The sequence below is a fragment of the Apodemus sylvaticus genome, chromosome 16, assembly GCF_947179515.1.
Source record: "Apodemus sylvaticus chromosome 16, mApoSyl1.1, whole genome shotgun sequence".
Lineage (NCBI taxonomy): Eukaryota > Metazoa > Chordata > Mammalia > Rodentia > Muridae > Apodemus > Apodemus sylvaticus.
In genome coordinates this window covers 46203027-46224400 of record NC_067487.1, presented here as the reverse complement: position 1 = coordinate 46224400, position 21374 = coordinate 46203027, and positions in this window count along the sequence as shown.

The following is a 21374-nucleotide window of genomic DNA, read 5'->3' as shown; positions in this document are numbered from 1 at the left end:
ATACCAGCCAAGAGTTTCAACTGAGGGCTTATGGGAACCAAAGAGAAAACCTGGCTAGTCAGGAGGCCAGAGCCTAGCCTCCTCTGGGAGTGTGCTGATACAAGTTAGAATCTGCACTGCTTGTGCTAAACATGGTCTTCAGAGCCCACATACCTGGTGTCATCAGGGACAGGTCATCAGCCAACAGCACAGGCACATTGTGTGCTGATACATAAGTTGGGTGTCGATTTACACTGTCTGGCAAAATGGCTTCTATGTGGTCATGACAAAGCAAGGGGTACTCTTCAGGGATAGTTTAAGTCAACGAGGCAATTTTTACTGTTCCAAAAAGCATGTTGGAAAATGAAACATTTGTTCATAATTAGGCATGAACAGTTAAAAGCACTTAAGAATACATTTGTTTAGTTGGCAACAAAAAAAAATTTCAAAATACTTGAGTCAATTGGATCTGGAAACGTGATTAAAAGGAGTTTGAGTGGTAAGCAGATTGAGGGACTTAATCTTAACCTAATAACTCTCATAAGAAATGACCAGATCACTAAAACTTCATTTTGAGTCATCTGTCTCTGGACTCCCACTAATATCACACATACCCATGTCACATGGATTCACATACCACATGTGTACACATATACCACAAATATCTACAGGCCACACGTGCATACACGGACCCATACACCATACATACCACATGTTTATATACAACACATATGAGCAGACACACCACATATACACATATCACATGTGCACACACAGCACACATATGGGCAGATCCACAACACACCCACAACCCACACAGCAAGCCTACACAGCAGACACACACACACACACACACACACACACACAATTTCCAGAGGATTACTTTTACAGAATCAGGCTTTAATGGAGTCCTTATAAACATTAGAGGCCCAGGAATGGTGATATAAGAAAGTCAACAGATTCTCTGTCTTCATATATGTCTATGAGTATGTTTTCAGAGCCATACTGCCTCATACAAGTCCAGGGACAGGAACACACATGCGCTTGTTAACCCCCTAATAATAAAGTTCTCCAGCCTCTGACTTTTGCTTAGATTTGAGCTTCAGGCCAGCATTCCCATTCCAATGCTGTTAGTTCTCTTTTGGCCAGACCTTTAGGATATGACTTTTCTGCCTATGCTCTTTGTTTGTTGTTTTTGGTTTTTTCCTGCATTTACAACATTTTTGTTGTAATGGTGGTTTGTATAAGGATGGCCCCCCCACAGTCTCTACTCAGATGTTTAGTCATCAGCAAGTGGCACTATGTGATATAAATTAGGAGGTGTGGCCTTATTGAAGAAAGTGTGTCGTGGGGGTGGGGGTGGGGGTGGGGGTGGGGATGGGAAGGCTGGGGTTTCAAAATCCCTGGCCAAGCCCAGAGTCTCTCTCTCCTTGCTCCCTGTGGCTCTGAATATAGAACTCTCAGCTACTTCCCCAGTGGCATGTCTGCCTGCCTGCCTGCCTGCCTGCCACCATTATCCCCACCATGAAGATCATGGACTAACCCTCTGAAACTGGAAGAAATCCCTAATTACATGTTTTCATTTACAGACTTGGTCATGAACTATAGAAGGCAGCAGCAGAGCACAGTTCTGTTTTATTGCTCCCAAGTTTTGTTCCCAAGAAGCTCAAATCCTATGGGAGAAGTAAGTTAAGTAAGAAGTTATACGATATGACATGACATCGATTTGATCTGGGGCTCCAAAGTCATGCCAAGATACAGCTGAATCTGGCCCAGAGCTCACTGTGGCCTCCCATCACATTGTGTATGGTGCTTGTGGGGTGACTGTCTCGAGAAGCGCACGGGGAAGTACTTTGAAGCCACTTGCGTTGCTTTAACACATAAAGCATGGACAAGTCATGGGACCCTCTCCCTCATACACTGGAGTACCTGGAGAACCTTCCAGAGACATCAACACAGAAGTAGGTCTCTGACTTGGTTGCCAGAAATGCCTTCAACACGAGTAAGGTTCGCCTCTGTGGACTGCTAACCTTGACTCACTTTGTAAGATTCATTTTCGAAAGCATGCCTGATTAGCTATGTAGGGGTGTGGCTCTTTGGGCTTGTCTGACTCTTAGGATACCTTTGAAACATATTTCTGTTTCACTGCCTGCTTTCTGTCCGCAACAGCTCTTCTGGGCCTCGCCACCGTCATCTCTGTGCAGAGCATACACAGTGTCTCAGGTAGGGTTCCTGGAACTGTGATAACACAGAATGACCAAAAGCAGCTTGGAGAGGAAACGATTTATTTCATCTTACACGTACACAGCACAGTCCATCATCAGAGGAGTCAGGACGGGAGCTCAAGGCAGGAGCTGAAGTACGCAGATGCCATGGAGGAATTTTACTTACTGACTTGGTCTCTATGGCTTACTCAGCCTGATTTTTTTTTTTTTATAACATCTAGGGCTATCACCCCAGGGATGGCACCACCTACCATAAGCTGGGAACTCCCCAATCAACAATCAAGAAAATGCCCCCACTGGTTTGTCTATAAACCAGTCTGGGACATTTTCTCAATTGAGGTTCCCGGTGTCAAGCTAGCATAAAACTCTCCAGCGCCCACAGCCTCGAACAGCTCACACCTTTCCTTTCAGTGCTGGTTTGCTGGCTGTGGTCTGGGACTGGGTAGACAGAGATGAGAAAACAAACATGGAAGTCAGCCCAAAGCTTGAGGTCTCCAAAGTCATTGATAGAACTTGCTTTTTCCCATAATAATTCTCGATCTCTAGATGTGTGTGTGTGTGTGTGTGTTGGTATCTCCCAAAAGAAACATGGGTTCTTAAAATCTGTTTACACACTAAGAAATACCTGTGCTTGTCCTAGGTACAAAGGGAGAAATTACCTAACTTCAACCAAGAATCTAATCTCTCTACCAACCCTGAAGTTGCCTTGTAGCTGAAGTTTGAGTGTGTGACAGGGAGTGGAACCCTTGTATGTAGCATATCATTCTAGTCTTGATTAGGAAACAGGAGACAGAAAGAAGAGAGAAGCCATTGCCTAAGGTGATGGTACGGACTCTGGTCCCTCTGAATCTCTTCTCTGTTTAAGTTAGAGATAGTTTTTTCCCATTGGTTTTGAAGTGGGGCTCAGAATGAGAGACCACCAGGGACCTCTGGACTCTATTACATTTATTCAAATTTGTATCAAATCCAGCTTCCCTGCTATAGCAGGCTCCTGAGGGCCAGGCCTCAACGCTGAGAACTGGAGATGATATTCTTCTTGGATGTATGTACAGTGGGAACCGGAAGGAGATGAAGACAAGAGAAGAGAAGGAAACAAGTGTTGGAGAACAAAAGCAAGGGTTTTTTTTTTTTTTTTTTTTTTTTTTTTTGGACAGCATGGTTGAGCATATCCATCCAGGGAGGGTTTGAGACAATTGGAGGAGCCAGGTATAGTGGTGCACACCATAGATTCCAGCACTCAGGAAGCGGAGGCAGGTGGATCTCTGAGTTCAAGGCCAGCATGGTCTACTGAATAAGTTCCGGTACAGTTGGGCTACACAGAGAAGCCCTGTTTCAAAGAAGCAAAAAGTGAAAGGAAGAAGGAAAGGAAAGAAGGAAGGGAGGAAGGAAGGAAGGAGAGGGAGGGGAAGGAAGAAAGGGTGGGAAGAGAAGGAAGATGGATAGATGGATGAATGGGCAGACAGGTGGGCACTGTTTATGAGTGGCATTTGGGAGGTATCTTAGCTTTTGACTGCTTTGAATAGATACCATGACCAAGGCACATTTTATAAAGGACATTTAATTGAGGCTAGTTTATAGGTTCAGAGGGTCAGTCCAGTATCATCAAGGCAAGAACATGGCAACATCCAGGCAGGCATGATACAGGGGGAGCTGAGTATTCTATATCTTCATCTGAAGGCTGCTAGCAGAATACTGGCTGCCAGGCAGCTAGGATGAAGGTCTTAAAGTCCATACACACAGTGACACACCTACTCCAACAGGGCCACACCTTCTAATCCTGATACTCCCTGGGCTGAGCATATATAAATCATCACAGGAGGTTTTGGCCAGAGATTGACTCTAGTTCAACTGACTCAGCAAGCCCAAATTGGCTGAATAGGCAATCCAATCATAAATAGAAAAAAGCCAACCCTACATCTGATAGAGGGCTAATATCCAATATATACAAAGAACTCAAGAAGTTAGACCCCAGGGAACCAAATAACCCTATTAAAAATGGGGTACAGATCTAAACAAAGAATTTTCACCTGAAGAAATTTGGATGGCCGAGAGGCACCTTAAGAAGTGCTCAACATCATTAGTCATTAGGGAAATGCAAATCAAAACAACCCTGAGATTTCACCTTACACCAGTCAGAATGGCTAAAGTCAAAAACTCAGGAGACAGCAGGTGTTGGTGAGGATGTGGAGAAAGAGGAACACTTCTCCACTGCTGGTGGGGCTGTAAGATGGTACAACCACTTTGGAAATCAGTCTGGTGGTTCCTCAGAAAACTGGACATGACACTTCCGGAGGACCCTGCTATACCTCTCCTGGGCATATACCCAAAGGATTCCCCGGCATGCAATAAAGACACATGCTCCATTATGTTCATAGCAGCCTTATTTATAATAGCCAGAAGCTGGAAAGAACCCAGATGCCCCTCAAAGGAGGAATGGATACAGAAAATGTGGTATATTTACATAATGGAATACTACTCAGCAATTAGAAACAATGAATTCACAAAATTTTTAGGCAAATGGTTTGATCTGGAAAATATCATCCTAAGTGAGGTAACCCCGTCACAAAAGAATACACATGGAATGCAATCTCTGATAAGTGAATATTAATTAGCCCAGAAGCCCTGAATACCCAAGGCACAAATCACATAACAAATGACTCCCATGAAGAAGTATGGAGAGGGTCCTGATCCTGGTAAGGATTGATCTAGCATTGGAGGGGAATAGAAGAACAGAGAAAAAAAGGAGGGAGGTGATTGGAGAATGGATGGAGAGAAGAAGGTTTATGGGACATATGGGGAAGGGGGATCCGGGAAAGGGGAAATCATTTAGAATGTAAACAAAGAATATAGAAAATAAAAATATTTAAAAAAAAAAAGAAAGAAAGAAAAAAGCATGCCACCTTTCTAGGTATAATGCTGAAATTGCCACATTGGCCTTCTTGGTAGAGAAAACAGAACATTATGCAAATTAGGTTATTTTTCTTTCTACACTTTGGGTCAAAGGGTATCTGGAATCTATCACATCAAGGAGAAGCTACACAACTAATTCTATTGCAATCCAAAGTTATTTGTGTATATGTGAACACACACACACACGTACACACACAAGTCATGAATTCTGATAGTACCAGATGTCTCCTCAGAATAGATATGTCACTTAGAGATATTTCAGTTGGGAATGAAAGTTGGGAAGTGTGTGTGTCTGTGTGTGTGTGTGTGTGTGTTAGGGTCTGGGTAAAACAAAGGAAGCAAGATTTTATTGTAATTAGAAACAGAATAATTAGCTTGCAACCTGAAGGCCAGGGAAGAGTTTGGAGTTTCATATCCAGCTAAGCTAGATCCATGGCTATCCAATTGTTGGGCTCAATTTCAACTCCCTGTTCATCCTTCGCTATTCAGAAGAACATCCCAGGCAGTAGGAGAGCCACACCATAGATTTACATGTTGCTTTTCCAGAAGTAAGTGGGGGAATTCATTCTTCCATGTGTTCATCCATTCCCGTGTCTACTCATGCATGGGATATACATTAAGCCTTCAGTGCATCTCTATTGCCAGCAACTTTCTCACTGTGGCGGTTGAATTCTTTCTCAACCCACGCAGTAGCCCTGAGACAGGTCCATTCACTATCCCTATTTTACAGAGGAGGAAGAAGCTTATCCAAACAGAGGCTGTCAAGACCATGGGCATTGTGAGCACTGTCAATACCTGGAGGGACATCTTGGCCTGGGTAGAAGGAAACCAATGGGAAAAGAACGTTCACTCTCATACTTCCTCCATAGCCAGTGAGGATCAGGTCAGGTTTTGTGTCCCTTGGATGTCCCGGAAAGTTCTTAGGCACTTCCAAAAGTGTAGCTATCAAAGTATAAGAAGAAAGGACCTGTGGTGTTTACTGTGTGAGTGGTATTTGGTCAAACAGTGGCGACATACCAGCTCATAAGGATTTACCACTTAGCCTAAGGTCTCTCTGAACATTCTTCCCCCTCCATAAATGGAGGAAAATACACAAAGGGAACTCTTTTGATGTTCTTAAGTAAAATAAATGATGATACGGTACGACAGATAAATATGAGGCACTTTCTTATCCTGTGAAGAGCTCCAGACATATTTTGCCTTCATTTAAAACAGTTATATAAATATGTGCCGGCGGAATTTTTTTTTCTAAACCAAATACCCTGAAGGATTTTCATTGTCCCTGTCCAACTTGCTTCTGGAAAATGTTGACCTCTGGATCGCTTCAGCTCTTTACACTCACCTCGGAGACTTGCTTTCGTGTTAGCTTTTATTATGGTTTAGCTGCACTGCCTGTCCTGTGGTAGGATATGATGTTTTTATTGGGACTAATATAAATTACAGCCTGCATTTTTCTACATACATCTTCCTATAGGAGCAGAGGGAATGTGGGCTCCACATGGTGCTTGTAGCCTCAGGAATACCAGGATCTCCTTGAAAGGGAGAAGCCACTACAGCAACTGAAGACTTTCTTGGTGTTTTTTTGACACTCCATAATGCCCATCAGTGAGTAGAAAACATATAATTTGTAATCTTTAGGTTTTTCTCTTAATAAAAACATTACTGTGTGTGTGTGTGTGTGTGTGTGTGTTATGTGGTGTGTGTGTTATGTGATGTGTGTGTGTGTGTTATGTGGTATGTGTGTTATGTGCTGTGTGTGTTATGTGGTATGTTATATGGTGTGTTAAATGGTGTGTGTATGGTATGTGTGTATGTTTGCAGTGTGTGGTGTGTAGTGTGTAGTGTGTGTTATGTGCTGTGTTATATGGTGTGTGTGTGGTGTTGTGTGAGTGTGTGGTGTGGTATTTTGTGTATGTGTGTATGTGTGTGTGTTTGTGTACACCAATGGACAACCTTGGGCATCCATCATTCTTCAGGTCCTTGTCGTTGTTTGAAAGGACTCCCATTACTGTGTAGACTGGGTTTGTGGGCATAACTTTTGTCTGATGTATTCCCCCATTTTTCTTCTTGCAAAGGTCATACTCTGGTCTGTTCTTCAAAGAAAAACTATTGATATGCATCTTTGTGGCTTACAAAGGAAGCAGACATTCAAACTATGTCGTGAATGTCCTTATGTTGTAGATGGAAGCATCAGAGCTAATGGAATCCAAAACTTAAACATGATTTCTTCGAGTTTAGTTTTAACTTTGGAATAGTCTTAGAGCAAAATGCAAAAATGTCAGAATGTTTCAGGATGCCCTTCTCCAAGTGTCTCCTGATGATAACAGCGTATGTAACTGTGGTCCATGGGTCCCAAACAGCGAAGTTAACAGTTTATTTACTCCTAAGCATCAGGCTTCTTTTGGACTTGAACAAATTTCCATTGATGTCAATTTTTAGTCCCAGAGCCCACACAGCATTCTGCATTGCATTTGGCTGGGTGGTTTGGTTTTGTTTTGTTTTTTAAAAAAAAAATCCCAGCTTAACTGTTCCTTTTCACTGATAATGACTGATGTCTCTGATTGATCGACAACAGTAGAGTCTTGTGTATGCAAGAACTTGATTTTCTTACTGCTTTTTCATTCCACATCTATGTGATTTCATTCTTTCTGTTGTCTTGGATTTTCCTCAAAGTTGTTCTATGGTCTTTTGAGATGAGCTGCTACCTCACTGAACTTTACTTCGAAAATGTGTATAATATATCTCTATGTTCATAGTTAACTGTCTTTTTCTCTGCATCCTCCTTCAGTGTAGCACAAGTTATCAATAGAGCCTTTTAATTCATATTTGAAATGTTATGATTTTGTTCCTAATTCTCCAACTTCTTAGATATGTGAGGCTTTTTGTTTGATGGGAAAATTTCTTCTAGGACAGCCAATTTCCTGGCATATGGATTTCATAGTGCTTCTTACACATATTTATTTCCTGTGCCACCAACCTAACATTGCCACGTTACCTTATTCTAGCTCCATTCTTTCTTTCTGTGTGTCTGTGTTTGTATACATGTGTATATGTATATTCACATGTGTGTGGGAGCATGTATGTGGTTACATGTGCAGGCCCGAATGCATTCCCCAGTGTGCCTGCATGTGGAGGCTCAGTGGTTCCTTATTCACTGCCCACTCTGACATTCTGAGGCAGGGTCTCTCACGGAACTTAAAACTCCCTGATTTCACCTAGTGTACCTCACCCGATTGCTTGGGGGGGGAACGGGGAGGGGGGATCCTTGTCTGCCTCCTAAGAGAGAAGGTTACAGGCAGCCAACAGCGTGCCTGCCTTTTATGTAGGTTCTAGGGTTCTAAACTCAAATATTTATGATTTGGGCAAAGCACTTTATCCAGTTAACCATCTCTTCATCCCTACATCCCTAACTTAATCCTTCATATTTAGCTAAGTATTTTAAGTTTATCTTTGAAAAAAAAAAAAAACAACCAATTGCTAGTTTTGTTGACCTTTCTATTGTTCTGGTTGCGGCTACATGTTGCACGTTTATTTCTGACTCCTGTCTTGTTTCTCTTTCTTACCAATGCTGGGTTATTTTTAATCCAGTTCCTTGTATTGTAATAGTAGGCTGTTTATCTTGTTCATTTGTTTTGACATAGGCATTTATTGCTATAATCTCCTCTACCCGATTTTTCCAGGCCACATGTTTGGTCTCTGTCTTAGTTTGGTTTTCCATTGCTGTGAAGAGACACCATAGCCAAGGTGACTCTTACAAAGGAAAACATTTCTTTGGGACTGGCTTACAGTATCAGACTTTAGTCCATTGTCATCATGGCGGGAGTTTGTCAGCATGCAGGTGTCCACGATGCTGGAGACGGGGCTGAGAGTTCTACCTCTTGATCCACAGGCAATGGATGAAGGCTGTCAGTCACACTGGGTGCAACTTGAGCATATTTATGACTGCAAAGTCCAATGCAAAGACATACTTCCTTCAATACCTACTCCAACAAGGCCACACCTCCTAACAGTGCCACCCTTAGCCTAAGGTCTCTCTGAACATTCTATGACCAAGCATCCAAACACATGAGTCTTTTAAGGGCCAAACCTATTCAAACCACCAAATACATCTTATATGTTCATTTTCATTTGTCTCAGCAAATTTTGAATATTTTTTTGGAGGGGGAGGTCTATGGGATTTTTTAGGAGCAGGTTGCCAAGTCTTGTGTACTTGTGAATTTTCTTGTTCTTGATTTTCATTTTCGTATCACTGCGGCTGGAGAAGATACCTGATATGATATCGACCTTCCTAAATACTCTGACTTATTTTGTGGCCTAGCAGATAATCTCTTCTGGAGCCGGATCCATACATATTCTGTCACTTGAGAGGAATATATATTTGGTTGCGGCTAGATAGTGTTCTCGGTGTCTGTCTGTTAAGCCTGTCACAAGGGTATAATGGAAGCCTGAAATTTCTTTCCTGGTTTCTTTTTTTCTGATTAATCAATATATAGGCCATGTAATTGCTTCTCTAAGGTGCATTTCTTCATAATTGCTAGCTCCTCTTATCACTGTGCCATGTCCTTCATTTTCTCATCTTACACTTTTGACTTAAAATCCATTTCATATAACGTACATATGGTCGCCTGTGTTTCTTTGACTTCTGTGTGCATGAAATGTCGTTTTCATTTCTTCTCATCTGTGCTGCCCCTGAGGCCAGTGTCATTTAGAGATAGTATGTGACTGCATCTTGGGTGTGTTGGGTTTCTATGATGATTATTGTGGTCATTACTGTTATTGTCAGGAGGTGTGTGTTTATATATGTGTTTAATATAGTCAACTATTCTATTACTATATTATAATAGTAATATATATAATAATATATAATACCTTTCTCACCCATTCCCTTTATGCCTTTCCTCCCCAAAGTCCCTCTTTTACTTTCATGTCATACAAACCAAAAAACTCAAAACAAATCAACAACAAAAAATATTTATTTAAAATCTTACAATAAATATGATTGAAATCATGTGATATTTAACTTTTTGAGTCATTGCTTGGGAATTTCTATGAGGCTAGTGTAAAATATCTTACTTTTGCCAGGCAGTGGTGGCACATGCCTTTAATCCCAGCACTTAGGAGGCAGAAGCAGGCAGATCTCTGACTATGAGGCCAGATCGATCTACGTAGCAAGTTCCAGGGCAGGCAGGAATATGCAATGAACCTTTGTCTAGAACCAAACAAACAAAAGCCAAAAACAAAAACACCCCCCCTCCAACAAACTTACAATAATCTTATATTAGGCTATTTTAAACTGCTGACACTTTAACTTGGATCACAGGGAGAAAAAGGTTCTTCCATCTATATTTTAATCTCTTAGTTCACATCTTTATATATTATGTATCCTTAAAAATGTTCTAGTTAGCTGGGTAGTAGTAGTGCACACCTTTAATCCCAGCACTTGGGAGGCAGAGGCAGGTGGATTTCTGAGTTTGAGACCAGCCTGGTCTACAGGGTGAGTTCCAAGACAGCCAGGGCTATACAGAGAAAGCCTATTTCAGGGGGGGGAAAAACATACAAAAGTGTTCTAGCTGCAGTACTTTTATTTTATGTGTAGAGTATTTTTCCTGCATATATATCTGCACACCACATCCATGCCTGGTACCCTTGGATGCCAGAGGAGGGTGTCAGAACCCCAGGAACTGGAGTTACAGACAGTTGAGAGTTACAGCACTGGGAACTGAACCCAGGACCTTTCAAAGAGTGGTCAGTGCTCTTAACCTTGAGCTATCTCTCCAGCACCCCCCTCAATACATTTGTTTTTTCATAGTCATTCTGGATATAGAAATGGTTTACACATTACCACATTGTAAGGGCATTCTGAGTTTGACTTTATGCTTGTGTATGTTCTTGTATTAGTAATCATGACTCCTTCTCTTCCCCATGAAGAACTCCCAGGAGCATCTCCTCTGAGACAGAGATCTGGTGGTCACAAAGTTCCTACACTTTTATCTGAGGAAATTTTTGATTTCTTCCATTCTGAGAGACAGTTTTGCCAGATACAGTATTTCTGGTTGGGAGTTGTTTTGCCACTGGCCTTGGACCATACTGTTTCTACAGTGGAGACTGTTAGAACTCCCTCTTATCTGATATGTTCTTGCAACTTTCTAGATGTTCTCTTTATCTTTAGATGTCAATGGATGATATGTCTAGGTGCTGTATCACTTGAACTGAATTTTAGTGTAATTCCACAACTTTCCAGGACATACGTGGCTACACAGCTACAGATATAGGAAGTGATCAGACACTATTCCTCTATGGAAGCTTTCTGGTCAGTCATCTTTCTCCTGTCTTTGTAATTGGCTATAATTTGAAACTTCCCTCTTTTGCTTTTGTTGTTTCTCTTCATTGCTTTTCCTTTTGTTCCTCTCCCTGGGTAATTTTGGGGTTTGTCTCTTAGCGCTCTGGTTCATTCTTCTACTTGATCAACTTCAATGTTAAAGTTGACTGTGGGATTTTTTTTCAGCTTAGTCCTTGAATTCTTTAGGCCCAGAGTTTCCCTCCTGTCTTCCCCCAGGGCTTTTCTGTCTCTTTGCTGAACATCCTATTTTGTTGATGAATCCTTTTTCTGGTTTTGTTCAGTGGTTGATCTGTAGTCTGTTGTAACCCACTTGGCATCTTTAAGCCTTGAATCCTTTGCCAGTCAGTTTATAAACTTTCATTTCTTCTGGTAGGGTCACTTTCCTTGTGCTTTACTTGCTTTTTCTGGTGATGCCATATTTCCAGATTGTTCATGATCTTTCTTGCGAGGCACTGGTGTTTGTGCATCTAAGGAAATAGGGATTCATTTTAGTCTCTGGAAGCTGAGAAAATGTTTCACCAGTTAGGGCACCTGGAGATGCCAGAATATCCGTCTGGCAGGATCTCCAGGTAGGCTTGTCTAAGGTTCCCTCAAGCAGGCTTGCTTATGAGTCTAGTTCAGCAGAAGGGTGGGTGGCTCCTGTTCTACAGATCTACTGGATGGACCTATTGAAAGACCAGGAAAGTGGGCCTAGAGCTGAGTCTACCGTGGCATATCTGATCTATGGGACTGCTCTAGAAGCTTGTTCTGCAGATATGGTTTACCAGTAGTTACCAGAGTTAGCACTGCACTTGTGAACAATGGAGTAAGCTCAGATGCAAGGCTTCACAAAGAAGGCCTAAATATTAGGGTCATGAAGACTGCCTGGTACTAGAAGCTGGCCTAATGCAGAAGCCAGCTTGGAGTCTAGTTTTTCAGGGGCCGGTCTGAAGCTGGAATCATGGGTGTTAGTCTGGTGTATAAGCCATCCTGGAGCTTAAAGCCGTGGAGACTGAATTGGAGCCTGGATAGATGGGCTAGCCTGGAGGATAGTTACATGGGTGTTGTTCTAAAAACCATATTAATAGAATTTCTCTAACTGCTGACTCTAGGTCATGAGGGCTTCCCTAGAATCTTCAGTCACAAAGAGCTGGTGTCTCAAAGCCTGGGTTCATGGAAACTAGCCTGGCACTGAGGTCTATTAGGGGACAAGCTTAGAACTTGGGACTTTTGGGACTTGGAGCATGGGCTTCAGGGGATCACCTCATCATGGTGTTCCCTGGGCCTCCAGCCTATCTCTGTGGGGGTCCATCTTGAATAGGTCTCCATGACAGATGCCAATCTGGGATCTAGGGATGAAAATATAGCCTGTGATAAGCTTTGGTTATCGTAGTTATTTCCTATTGCCATGACAAAACACCATGACTGAAGCAACTTAAAATCTAATTTAGGAGTTCATGGGAGTTAGAGTTCATGACCCTCACTGTGTGGATCCTGGAAACAGGCAGGTGAATATGCCACTGGAAGAGTAGCTGAGAACTTACATCTTGAGGTACAACTGTGAGGCAAAAAGAGTTAGTGATACTGGGAATGGTAAAGACTTTTGAGGCTTCTAAGCCCACCCTTAGTGACACACCTCCTCCAACAAGGCCATACCTCCTAATCCTTCTCAAATAGTTCCACCAGCTACGGACCAGGTATTCAAATATATGAACCTATATAGGCCATTCTCATTAAATCCGTCACAGGCATAGTGCTAAAGTTTGGATTCATGGGGGAGTGCCTGGTAATTGGGGGAGAGCAGACTCAGCTTTGAGGCACTTTAGAGTGTGTGCTTGTGAGAGTTGGCCTGACACTACAGAGAAGGCTCAGGGCCACTCAGATCACTTTACTGATATTGGCAGACTTGATCACAGAGCTGCTGGGGTGTGCTTGCTGGTGTGATATGCCTAGAAATGCAATCCATGAGTACTAGCTTAAACTTTGGGGCCATGGGAGATGGATTTTACTGGGATATGTCTACCTGTCAGTTCTACAGTGCTAAGCTGGTCTTTGACATCTCAGGCAAAGTCCAGTGCTCACTTGCTTCTCTGCCCACAAGTGTTGGCATCTCTTTCCACACTGTGCTGCTTAGGATTACAGAAAAGAGGGTTCTTGCCCTTTCTAATGTAGCTTTTCTTATTTTTGATTTGCACCCAAGTGTTGTAGTCTTTCACCTTGTTTCTCTAGCGCTAATGAAGGTATTTTTATGGGTGGCTAGTTGTCCCAGTTGATGGTTCTGCAAGAAACAAGCGTAGAAGGTCCTGTTTCCACTGTGTTACTAATGTTCACTGCTAATCTAGTTTCGTTCTGTTGCTGTGACAAACACCATGACTAAAATCAACTAAGGGGAGGTTTTTCTCAACTCACTAGTTGAGTGCACCACTGAGGGAAGAAACTCAAGCAGGAACTGAAGGCAGAAACCATGGAGGAGAACTGCTGACTCCTCATACTTAGCTAGCTTTCCAGTAAAGCCCAGTATTACCTGCCTAGGAAACAGTTGTGCCCACAGTGGGATAGACCATCCACATCAATCAAGGTAACACCTCATAGGCATGGGCATAGGCTATTCTGATCTGGGGAATTCTTCAATTGAAATCTCTTTCTCACATAACTCTAGTCCGTGTCAAATTGATAGTTTAAGCTAACTAGGATAGCTAGGCTTCCATCCTAAATTAAAATTACTGGTGTGCTTCAATTTATTGAAGTTTTATTTGTGAAATAATATGAAGGTACAGATGTGTACATGTGTGTATACATTTGTGTGTGTGCATGTGTGCATGTGTGTGTGTCTATATATGTGTGTACATATGTGCATGTGTATGTGTATGTAATTTAATAGACTCATTAAACTTTGTTTTTTACTCTGACTTTTATTTCTCTGCTGGCTTAGAAATTAAGCACTTCTCACTCAGGAGCAGAGGCAAATGGTTCTGAAGTAGAGTTGAAGGCTAGCCTGGCCTACAGAGTTAGATCCAGGATGGCCAAGACTACCCAGAGGAACCCAGTCTCTAAAAAATCAAAAAGGAAAAGAAAACAGAAGTTAAGCATTTCTATATGACAATATTGCCTGGTTTCAGATTTATGCGTACTATTTTTAATTATGTGAATATGTGTATGTGCACATGAGTGTACAGTGTACGAAGCATCCAGTAGAGGATATCTGATTTTCTGGAGCTGGAGTTACGGGCAGTTGTGGATCGCGCAATGTGGCTGCTGGGAACTAAACCCAGCTCTGCTTGTAAGAACAGTGCGTGTTCTACCACTGAGCCATCTCTTCAGCCCTTGTCCAAAGGTTATGTTTCTTAGCAAAGGCTACCAATATTGCTGTCTTCTTCCTGAGAGTTGAATTCTCTTCACCAATCCCCATCTTCTATATTATTCAATTTCTACAAATTAATCCTATTGTTGTTGTTCTAACCATTGAGGTTTATTCATTGAATTATGTAATTTTCCATTATTGTAGTAAATATACGGCTCGGGTGAGGGTCCCTGAATCACATGGTTTTATGGATGCCAAGAGCTTAAATGTGAAGGAGAAAGTGTGTGGGACAGGAAGCCAGAGAGAGGCCAGTGAGTAACAGGTTTTCCATAAGGACTATGTTAAGAAGCCATTCTCAGAGAAGGGTCTCCAATAATCCAGGTATCTCCCGATAGGCCCTATGTCTAAATGATGCAATCACTTTCTATTATTACTGAAGCCCAAAAATTGAACACATGGACCATTGGGGTCCAGGGCTTGAGTTTTGGTTTTTCACTTTGAAAAATTATTTAGGGGTTGTAGACTTAGATTAAAAAAAAACCCTACTTTAATAAGGGTTCTAAATGTGTCAACCCCCACATCTAGCCCACTCCCCAAAAGTAGAGGAGAAAATATGGTAAATAGGCCAAGGGCATGTGCTGCAGTCCAGTTCAGTAGTGTTAGGATAACAGTCTAGTTCAAAAGTGTCACCAAACACAAATCAGCAATGGCCCGTGATCCAACAAAACCCACCAGGCACCTGTCTAATACGCAAGAGTCAGCAGGGCTGACCAGGAGTAGCAGAAATGCCCGGAGTTCTCTACTGTGTCTCAACACAGTGAAGATCAGCAAAGATTCAAGACCAGCCAAGAGCTGCACAGCTAGCTATGCAAGTGCCCTGTCACTGTCCATAGAGTCCTATTCACACTATTTCTAAAGTATCACACATCTCTCATGGGTCTTGCCGTGGCAAAATATCATGTGAGTCTGCATCACATGTCAGAACTAGACACTTCCACTTCAAGGGGGCTGGCAAGATGGCTCAGTGGGAAAAGGTGTTTTCCATCAAGCCTTACAATGTGCTTCTGAAGCCCAGAACTTACATAATAGAAAGAAGTTGTCCTATTTCCTGCAAGCTGTCTTGAGACCTCCATACACAAGGGCACCCGGGCATGGGCATGTGTACACATGCGCACACACACACACAATGTGAGGAAGAGAAGGAGGATGTGGGAAGGAGAAGGAAAAGGGAGAAGGGGGAAGGAGGAAGGAAGAAGTGGAGGAAGAGAAAGAGGAGGAGAAGAAGAAAGGGAAGAAGAGAAAGAGGAGAAAGAAGAAATTAATTCTGGTATTCTTTACATCCTCCTATGTACTCTGTGAAGTCTCTTCTTATCATAAACAACCTTAACTTTTTAAAACACAGCAATTTTAGGTTTTTCCTTTCAGACTCTTCTATTAGCTTTAGAAATTACAATGTTACTTCTCGTGTTTGTTGAGTTTGCTCAGGGTCTGCGCATGCCTTGAATCTGCTCTCAGTCTGCGCATGCCTCACAGCAGGATGCACTCTCCTATAGTCTAATCGGTTTTCTTTATCAGCTCATTTTTACGGTGATCTGCGGCAGTCGGGGTGTAGGAATCCTGTCTGCTTTGGTTGTAGAAACGTCTCTGTGACATGAATGAGCTCCAGGTCTTCAGGCTTTCTTTCAATAATGAATTCTCAGGGAAGTCTTCCCCTGAAGCCCAGGGACAAATTTACCCAGGTGGAGTCCGTTTGGTCCTTCTTTCATGGAGAGGTCTGTCCTTCTGCTGCTAGACGTCTATCATCTGCAGGCCAGTGCCTCAGTGCATTCCCAGGAGTCTTAGTACCAAGGGCTGCCCCTTCCTGCTCTGCAAGCGTCCGTCCTTGTTCTTGCTGACCCAAGGAGTTCAAGTTACTCCTCCGTTGAGGTTGATGACCCGACTTTTCTGTTTTTCACTCTGCTTTGTAATTACTGTTTCCTGTGTTATTTGTATGAATCACCTAGATATTTGTAACTGAAGAGGGTTTGCTATGATCTATAACCATTAGAAGGAAACTGGAAATCCTTACTTGCATTTAAACTTTTCTTTGTATTGATGAGTCAGATGGCTTTTAAAAACTCTACCTCTCTGTGAAGTGGTTCTAGGTTGTCTAAAGGAGAACTTGATAAATAGCTTACATTTAACAAGTACCATGGATACCTAGTTTAACTACAATGCATATTCTGCGCACCAGCTAATATTGACTCACGATTTCTACAAAGAAAGTAGTAGATTCATGGTCTCAGAGATCACTGCTTTCATGTCTTTGTTTTTACCTTATTGGCAAAACTCCCATTCTGAGAGTATCTTATACCATGCAGTTGGTCGCTTAAAAACTAAAATCCTCCACTGCTGGTGGGGTTGCAAATTGGTACAACCACTCTGGAAATCAGTCTGGCGGTTCCTCAGAAAACTGGGCACCTCACTTCCAGAAGATCCTGCTATACCACTCCTGGGCATATATCCAGAGGATTCTTCAGCATGCAGTAAGGACACATGCTCCACTATGTTCATAGCAGCCCTATTTATAATTGCCAGAAGCTGGAAAGAACCCAGGTATCCCTCAACGGAAGAATGGATACAAAAAATGTGGTATATATACACAATGGAGTACTATTCAGCCTTTAGAAACAATGAATTCATGAAATTCTTAGGCAAATGGATGGAGCTGGAGAACATCATATTAAGTGATGTAACCCAGACTCAAAAGATGAATCATGGTATGCACTCACTAATAAGTGGATATTAACCTAGAAAACTGGAATACCCAAAACCTAATCCACACATCAAATGAGGTACAAGAAGAATGGAGGAGTGGCCCCTGGTTCTGGAAAGACACAGTGCAGCAGTATAAGGCAAAACCAGAACAGGGAAGTGGGAAGGGGTGGGTGGGAGAACAGGGGGAAGGAAGGGGGCTTATGGGACTTTCAGGGAGTGGGGGGGCTAGAAAAGGGGAAATCATTTGAAATGTAAATAAAAAATATATCAAATTAAAAAAAGAAAAAATAATTGTTTCAAATATATATTTGTATGACTGTACTGAAAAAAAATCTTTGGATGGAAATATTGTGGTTGCTTCTGCACAACAAGATGAAAGGAGATTTAAAAAAACAAACAAACAACAACAACAACAACAACAACAACAACAAAACCCCTAAAATCCATTGGTTGGGGATGCGGCTCGGTTGATAGGGTGCTTATCCAGTTAGCATGAATGATTCTGGGGACTGAGATCCAGAACCCAGAACCTCGCCAGATATGCCTATTATCCCACCATTAAGGAGGTGAGCTAGGAGGATTGGAAGTTCAAGACCATCCTCAGCTAAAGGCAAATTCAAGGCCAGCCTGAAATAAGTGAGAACCTGCCTCAGAAACAAAACAAACAGGCAAACAACAAAATCTCTACTATGTCCTTATGGGTTCCAATGACAGGGACATGTCTAAGAGAGTCCTTTTTTTCACCTTTAACTTTTTAAAATTATTACACTGTTATTTATTCAGTGGGGGGGTATGGGGGGGCATTCCCAAGCCATAGCCCATGCGCAGAGGTCAGCCGACAACCTGCAAGAGCTGATTCTTTCCTTTTTCCATCTGAGTCCCTGGGATCAAACTCCATACCCCCCGAGCCATCTCCTACGAGCGTAGCTGAACACAAGCTTTCACTTTGAGCCTTGCTCCGTGTAAGCTGCACCAGCTCCCGAAGCATTAAGCAAGTCTGGAAATTCTTTATGGTAGTGTTAGAGACAGCAATGGACGGAACTTCAAAATGCTAAGGCCTTCTCTGAGCACATTTACAGGAAGCGCTGAGCCACAACAGAGAAAGCAGCGACTTGGAAACTTCAAGACTCAATAGGTTTATGGGGAAAATAATTTGGAAATTTGTTTTTATGGGTTGAGCATGCTGACCATCAAATAACACTAGGCTCTGCTCTCATTAATCACATTGTGATTTTTTGTCACTCACATGGGATGTTTGGGAGAAATGGTGAAGCCAGCATAGCTATCTTGTGAGGTTTAGTATTAAACTCACAGTGTGCTTGGACAATGAAAGAAGAACATTTTCCATATCAGCCTTCAGTGGAGCCCATTAAATGCTATAACAATATTACTATTGCAAAGAGAGCTAACAATTCTACTGCTTTCAAGACCATGAGCACTGCTCTCTACTACCATTAAGTGGTTTTTTTTAGGGGGGGGGTTGGCTCCGAATATAATCCTTCTTTCCTTTAACCTATAAACATTATAATTAAGATCAAAATTTAGTTTTAGGAGAAAGGTCGTTATGAAAGGGCATCATCGTAGAGAACTGAATGTTATATGGGTGTATGAAACCATTGTATGAGACTTCCCCGGTGAATTAGGATACATATTTCCACTTATGTCAGATAGGGAAGACTTCACAACTTAAAGTCAAGATTACACCCAAATTCAACCTGATATTCCATGGGCTTGTTAATTCTATACCATTTTCATAATGTTATATGAGAAACACACATATCACACACTTATTACACATACCACACATATATTACATACATATGAATACATATATGTTCATGTACATACACATATACATATCATATACCATCTTCATCAGAACTTGTAAGCATGCTCTAATCAACTGTCATTCTATAGCAAAAGATGTAGGAGTCTAAGCTTTTCTTTTTTAAGATATGAACAGCCCAATCTTGGTTCTGAAAAGAGAGAAAAGGGGGGCTGTATAGAAGGCTCAACAGTTAAGGGCTCTTACTGTTCTATCAGAGGATCAGAGTCTAGATCCTAGCACCTTTATCAGGTGTCTCATAATGTCTATAATTCCGTGCACACATGTGCACACATGTGCACACACACACACATACACACACACATACACACACAGAATAAGTCTGTTATTAAAAGATAGAAATTAATAGCACAATTTATGGTTCCCTGCTAGAACTGGAAAGCTGCCTCCCAAAAGAGACCTGGGCACTCCAGGTTACGCATGGGCATGCAGCTTTAGAGAAATGATGTCAGGTTTGCTTTGCTAAGGTCATTATAAGAAGAAAAAAATCTTGGGTTGGCGAGATGGCTCAGTGGTTAAGAGCACTTGCTGTAGAAGAACTAACTAGTTTTGGTTCCTAGAACCAATGTAGTGGCTTAGAACCGTCTGTGCTCCAGTTCCTCTTTCTGACATCTGCAGGCACCAGGCATACATATACATGCAACAAAACACTTAGACGCAGACACTAAAATAAATAAATATTAAAAACAAACAAAAAACCCAAAACCAAAAAAACAAAACCAAAAGCAAAAAACAAAACCAAAAAAAACCAAAAAACAAGACCACTTGCTTTCCTAATCAGAGGTATCATTTTCTTCATCACCAGCTATCCCAAAGCATCGACAAATGGGAACTGGATTCCACCAGAGAAGAGAATCGATATCTTTCAGTACTGAATAGATTGGGGAAAACCCATAGGTTATTATGTGTTATTATTTGTTTATAGTGATTTAAAACCATTATTGGAATACACAGGGGATTCTTTACCTATATTGTGACTACAGTTTTCTGTGAGTGGGTTCTAACTTAATGACCTTGGTAATGTAAATCAAACAAATGAAGTAGCAAACAGAAGCAGGGACCAAAGGTTACTCAGTGTGTCCAGCCATTCCCAAGAGCATGGGTCTAATTCAGACCATTAGTTTCTCAGAGTTTAGTAATTTCATAGTGAAAATATGCTTTGGCATACAAACAGAGCGCCCAGCAGTTCTTTGCAAGGAAGATCCAGTTAAGTTAATGAGTGATTTGGGGGTTGAAATTACTGACCCGAAACCAAAAAAGTTTTTCTATTTCAAAAATGCTATCATGTCTGGTAGTGGCAAGGAGATGCATAAATTCTTTGTGAATTACTCCTAAAAGGAATTTCAAAAATTATTGATGGTTTAAGCATCCCTGATCTCACAATTCAAAATCCAAAATACTATAAAATCAGAAACTGTTTGAATACTGACATGTTTCCTCAAAGATACAATTCTACCCCATGAGACTGTTTATTCATAAAGTTACCAAAAACCACAGCATAGAATTATTTTCACACGGGGTCCATAGTGTATACCTCCCATGATTATTTTGTTCCCCCTTCTAAGTAGGACTGAAACATCCACACTTTGGGCTTCCTTCTTCTTGAGCTTCATATGGTCTATGAATTGTATGGTGGGTATTCAGAGCTTTTTGCCTAATATCCACTTATCAGAGAGTGCCTACCATATGTGTCCTTTTGTGACTAGGCTACCTCACTCGGGATGATGTTTTCTAGTTCCATCCATTTGCCTGCGAATCTCATGGAGTAAGAGATTTTCTTGAAAAGAGGCATAGATGTTTGATCAGTGCTGGTGCTGTTAAAGACTGTGGGGCTTTTGAAGGAATAGTTAATATTTTACATTCCTAGATGGCCATGAGGCTGGGGGGCGGCAGGGATGGAATGTTGTACTTGGGTGCAAAATGTCCTCCACAGGCTCATGTGTTTGAGCTAGTTTCCAGCTAGTGCTGCTCTTCTGGAGAGCTGTGGGAAGCTTTAAAGGTAGAGCCTTTCTGGAGAATATGGATGAGCGAGGAATG